Here is a 5,000-nt window from a genome sequence, read left to right on the forward strand (position 1 = left end):
TGATAGAAGACATCTGAATGAATTTCGAATTAATTCCGAAATCAAAAAAATATTTTCAATAAATTTTTTTTCTAGAGTACCTCGGTCTTTTCTATTTTTTTTCCAAGTTTCGTACGTCAATCAACATACATCCCAGAAAAAATCATCTCTCTAACTATCCTGGTTCAAAAGTTGTATCGGAACTTTTCACGTCGAAAAAGAACATAGGCGAAAAAGGACGTGAACATTATTCCTTATAAAAATCAAACCCGACCATGGATTTTGATTCTGATTGTTGATTATCGCTATTAGAACACATTAGGAGGCAACCAAATCAAATTTGAGAAAATTCCACAATCAGAAAATTTTTTTCGAAAAAAAAAAAAAAATTCGAGAACACCTCGGTCATGGCAAGTTATTTCCCACAATCCATTCCCCAATCAACGTACATCCCAGAAAAAATCATCTCTCTAACTATCCTAGTTCAAAAGTTGTATCGGAACATTTTCACGTCGAAAATATATCTCTAAGTCCAGACCGATGCACCACGTAATCTCGGGCAGACCGATGCACAACGTAAATGACGATCGGGACCGGGGCGATCGGTCGTATCTGACACCGCCGGCTCGGTTCTAACATCGTCAATGAGTCGGGGTTGTAAAAAAGGACGTGAACATTTTTCCTTATAAAAATCAAACCCGACCATGGATTTTGATTCTGATTGTTGATTATCGCTACTAGAACATATAAGGAGGCAACCAAATCAAATTTGAGAAAATTCCACGATCAGAAAATTTTTTTCGAAAAAAAAAAAAAATCGTAATCACCTCGGTCATGGCGAGTTATTTTCCGTATTTCATTCCACAATCAACGTACAACATAGAAGAAATCATCTCTCTAACTATCCTGGTTCAAAAGTTGTATCGGAACATTTCACGTCGTAATATCTCGCCAAGTCCAGACCTCGGCGATAGGTAGTATCTGACACCGTCCGCTCGGGACTGACATCGACTTGGACTCGGGCTGATGATGGGGAGGCGTTTAAGGACGTGAACATTTTTCCTTATAAAAATTAAAGTCGACAATGAATATTGATTCTGATTACTGATTTCCGCTTTAAAAACACATTAGAAGGCAACCAAATCGAATTTGAGGAAATTCCACGATCAGAAAATTTTTTTCGAAAAAAAAAAAAATCCGAAAAATATTTTTCGATTCCGATTACTGATTTACTCTTTTAGAACACATTAGGAGGCAACCAAATCAAATTTGAGAAAATTCCACAATCAGAAAATTTTTTTCGAAAAAAAAAAAAATTCGAGGACACCTCGGTCATGGCAAGTTATTTCCCACAATCCATTCCCCGATCCACGTACATCCCAGAAAAAATCATCTCTCTAACTATCCTGGTTCAAAAGTTGTATCGGAACATTTTCACGTCGAAAATATATCTCTAAGTCCAAACCGATGCACCACGTAAACTAGGGCAGACCGATGCACCACGTAATATCGGGCAGACCGATGCAGAACGTAAACTCGATCATACCGATGCTTCACGTAATCTCGATCTTACCGATGCACCACGTAAACAAGGGCAGACCGATGCAGAACGTAAAGTAGATCTTACCGATGCACCACGTAATCTCGATCTTACCGATGCACCACGTAATCTCCATCTTACCGATGCACCACGTGAACTGGATCTTACCGATGCACCACGTAATCTCAATCTTACCGATGCACCACGTGAACTGGATCTTACCGATGCAGAACGTGAATTGGATCTTACCGATGCACCACGTAAACTCGATCTTACCGATGCACCACGTAATCTCGATCTTACCGATGCACCACGTGAACTGGATCTTACCGATGCAGAACGTGAATTGGATCTTACCGATGCACCACGTAAACTCGATCTTACCGATGCACCACGTAATCTCGATCTTACCGATGCACCACGTGAACTGGATCTTACCGATGCAGAACGTGAATTGGATCTTACCGATGCACCACGTAAACTCGATCTTACCGATGCACCACGTAATCTCAATCTTACCGATGCACCACGTGAACTGGATCTTACCGATGCAGAACGTGAATTGGATCTTACCGATGCACCACGTAAACTCGATCTTACCGATGCACCACGTAATCTCGATCTTACCGATGCACCACGTGAACTGGATCTTACCGATGCAGAACGTGAATTGGATCTTACCGATGCACCACGTAAACTCGATCTTACCGATGCACCACGTAATCTCAATCTTACCGATGCATCACGTAATCTCGATCTTACCGATGCAGAACGTAAACTCGATCATACCGATGCACCACGTTATCTCGGCAGACCGATGCAGAACGTAAAAAAAAAGCTTACAGCACGCGGTGTTCCCAAGCGGTCACCCATCCAAGTACTAACCGCGCCCGACGCTGCTTGGCTTCAGTGTTCTGACGAGAACTGGCAATTTCAGCGTGGTATGGCCGTAAACAACAAATATAGCGATATTTTCTATGATATCTCACTTTTTGGGAGCGGAAAGGACGTGAACGTTTTTCCTTATAAAAAATGAAATAACTTTTGGATATTAATTCTGATTGTTGATTTAAGTTTTAAGAACACATTAGGACATATCTCAATGAAATTTGAGGGATTTCCGAAATCGAAAAATATTTTTCGAAAAAAAAAAAAAATCCCAGAAGACCTCGGTCATCTCAAGTTTATTTCCATATTCTATTACACAATCAACGTACATCACAAAAGGAACCATCTCTCTAACTATCACAGTTAAATTTTTGTATCGGAACATTTCACGTCGGAATATCTCGCTAAGTCCAGACCGGGGAGATCGGTCGCATTTGACACCGTCCGCTCCGGTCTAACATCGTCTTGGAGTCGGGGTAACGATGGAGAGGCGTTTAAGGACGTGAACATTTTTCCTTATAAAAATTAAAGTCGACAATGAATATTGATTCTGATTACTGATTTACTCTTTTAGTACACATTAGAAGGCAACGCAATCAGATTTGAGGAAATTTCAAGATCAGAAAATTTTTTTCGAAAAAAAAAAAAATTCAAGAACACCTGGGTCATGGCAAGTTATTTCCCACAATCCATTCCACAATCAACGTACAACATAGAAGAAATCATCTCTCTAACTATCCTGGTTCAAAAGTTGTATCGGAACATTTCACGTCGAAATACCTCGCCAAGTCCAGACCGGGGCGATAGGTAGTATCTGACACCGTCCGCTCGGGACTGACATCGACTTGGACTCGGGCTAATGATGGGGAGGCGTTTAAGGACGTGAACATTTTTCCTTATAAAAATTAAAGTCGACAATGAATATTGATTCTGATTACTGATTTACGCTTTAAAAACACATTAGAAGGCAACCAAATCAAATTTGAGGAAATTCCAAAATCAGAAAATTTTTTTTCAAAAAAAAAAAAATCCGAAAAATATTTTTCGATTCTGATTACTGATTTACTCTTTTAGAACACATTAGAAGGCAACGAAATCAAATTTGAGTGAAATCCAAAATCAGAAAATATTTTTCGAAAAAAAAAAAAAATTCGAGAACACCTCGGTCATGGCAAGTTATTTTCCACAATCCATTCCCCAATCAACGTACATCCCAGAAAAAATCATCTCTCTAACTATCCTGGTTCAAAAGTTGTATCGGAACATTTTCACGTCGAAAATATATCTCAGAGTCCAGACCGATGCAGAACGTAAACTCGATCATACCGATGCTTCACGTAATCTCGATCTTACCGATGCACAACGTAAACTAGATCACACCGATGCAGAACGTAAACTCGATCATACCGATGCACCACGTAAACTCAGGCAGACCGATGCAGAACGTGAACTCGATCTTACCGATGCACCACGTAATCTCGATCTTACCGATGCACCACGTAAACTCGGGCAGACCGATGCAGAACGTGAACTCGATCTTACCGATGCACCACGTAAACTAGGGCTGACCGATGCATCACGTAAACGACGATCGAGAGGCGCGAAAGGACGTGAACGTTTTTCATTATAAAAATTGAAATAAATGATAAATAATGATTCTGATTGTTGGTTATCATTTTTAATAAGCATTAGGAGGCAACCAAATGAAATTTGAGGAAATTCCGATAATAGAAAATTTTTTCGAAAAAAAAAAAAAATTCATGAAATCCTCGGTCATCGCAAAATATTTACCATATTCTGTTCGATAATCAACGTATATTTAAGAAGGAATCATATCTGTATCTATCTTGGTTCAAATTTTGTATCGGAACATTTTGACCAAAGTCCGAGCTTCGGCCGAAACAGACACCGCTGACCTGGCCTATCGATCGACCGAGAGTCGGGGATAGAGCGTAAGTGTTGTCTGGAGGGGAACCCTGTGCTCTCCTGACATATATAGGGAAGGTGGTCGCGTTGGGCGATGCAGAACGTTTGGATCGGGAATTATATTTTTGGTTCAGCTATTGGAATATGGTTTATTGTTGGTATATATTGGCGAAATAACGTTCTTACTGACTGGGGATATTCATAAAAATGAGTCCGGAGATTTTCAGATCGAAGTCCGAGTGATCCGACTTGGAAGGCGTGTTGGGTGGGTCGAGATGGCTTAGATAGATCAGACGAGGCGGGCTAAGTGTTGACGTCATGCATCGGTCCATTTTCAGATTGAGTCCGAGTAATCCGACTTTGAAAGAGTGTTGGGTGCGTCGAGACTGTTTAGATAGATCGGACGAGGCGGACTAGGTGTTAACGACATGCATCGGTATATTTTCTGATCGGAGTCCGAAGAAATCGGCCCTAGTAGGCGCAGCGGACGGTCGAGACGGCCTCGGTGGGTCGGATCGATCGGGAAAAGTTTGCTAAATCGTGTCTGGAGGGGAACCTTGGGTTCTCCTGACATATATAGGGGATAAGGTTTGGGTGAACGATTCTTCACGTAAAAGTTGAGTAATTTATTTTTCGATAAGCTTTTGGATATTGATGAGAAGTATAT

At 40.7% G+C, this 5,000-nt stretch overlaps 1 non-coding gene across 1 annotated transcript; it reads right to left on the reverse strand.

Annotated features, from left to right (window-relative positions):
• Window positions 1-2,355: 2,355 nt before the first annotated feature.
• LOC123688296 lies at window positions 2,356-2,474 on the reverse strand. The gene has a single exon (XR_006749824.1). It is a non-coding gene; the product is annotated as a 5S ribosomal RNA (ribosomal RNA).
• Window positions 2,475-5,000: the final 2,526 nt, after the last annotated feature.

Source organism: Harmonia axyridis, chromosome X (assembly GCF_914767665.1).
Source record: "Harmonia axyridis chromosome X, icHarAxyr1.1, whole genome shotgun sequence".
Taxonomy (NCBI): Eukaryota; Metazoa; Arthropoda; class Insecta; order Coleoptera; family Coccinellidae; genus Harmonia; species Harmonia axyridis.